Below are 1,095 nucleotides of genomic sequence, written 5' to 3' on the forward strand. Positions count from 1 at the left end.
ATGGCCCAGAGTCAAAGTAATAACTCAGAGGCAAATTTGTGAAGACATGTTTTCATCCCTTCCAGATGAAAGCACATTAATTCTGGTGTTCTTCATTTAATGAGACTGAGAAAAGGTACTTTTTTTTTTAAGCTTAAAACTGTATTCTAGGTGCCAAGGATGCACTAATTTGCTTCAGTAAGGAAAGCACATCTGAAGCAGCAAAATTGAAATCACCATTTGATTAATCTACATAATATACTATTATTCTCCAAGGCCCATCAACAAGCCATGGAACATAAAATTAGGATGTTACAAAAATCACTGTATCTGTGCATTTTTCAAGTCTTTAATGTTGTAGGATTGCTTTTGTAATACTATTTTGGTAAAGGCGGGATGTCCAGGGACATTCACTTGGTCTTCCCTTCACAGGTCAGGCAGCCAGTGTGCACGGATTCTGACAGTTGTCAATGTTATCTATTTTAACTCTATGTGTTAGACAGGTGGGGGAAAACACCATGGGATAGGTTTAGGGCACCACTGGGTCTTAACGAGGCAGATATGGGTCAATTTATCATGGGACCTATTGCTTTTTATACTCCTTTGGTGGCTTCTTTTCTTTCAGATTTCTAGTTGTCACAGTGCAGAGTGTTTTGGGGTTCTGTTTGATGCTTTATCTTTCTCCTATTTTCTATGTATACTTTCTCCTTAAGTTATATTTCCCAGTCCATGACTCTAAGTAATATATATGTATACACACATGTGTATGTGTGTATACGTATATATACATAGAAAAACATATCCATAGATGCCTGAAATTCTCTCCTGAGCTCATAGATACTCCTGGCTTCTATATATCTCCATTTGAATATTGATAAGCTTCTTAAAGTAATAAAAGAGAATAATTAATTTCTGCTCCACACTCAGCAAATCTGCTCTTTCTTAAGCAAGGTTTCTACCATCTATCTAGTTTCTCAAACTAAAACACTTGATGTTATCCTTCATTCCATTCCTGTGTTCACATTTCATCCATCTGCAAATTCCATAGGTTCTACCTACAAAATGTACCCCCAGGTCTGATTCTATGATGCAGTCACTGCTCCCACAGCACTTGTC

Source organism: Galeopterus variegatus, unplaced genomic scaffold (assembly GCF_000696425.1).
Source record: "Galeopterus variegatus unplaced genomic scaffold, G_variegatus-3.0.2 Scaffold5721, whole genome shotgun sequence".
Lineage (NCBI taxonomy): Eukaryota > Metazoa > Chordata > Mammalia > Dermoptera > Cynocephalidae > Galeopterus > Galeopterus variegatus.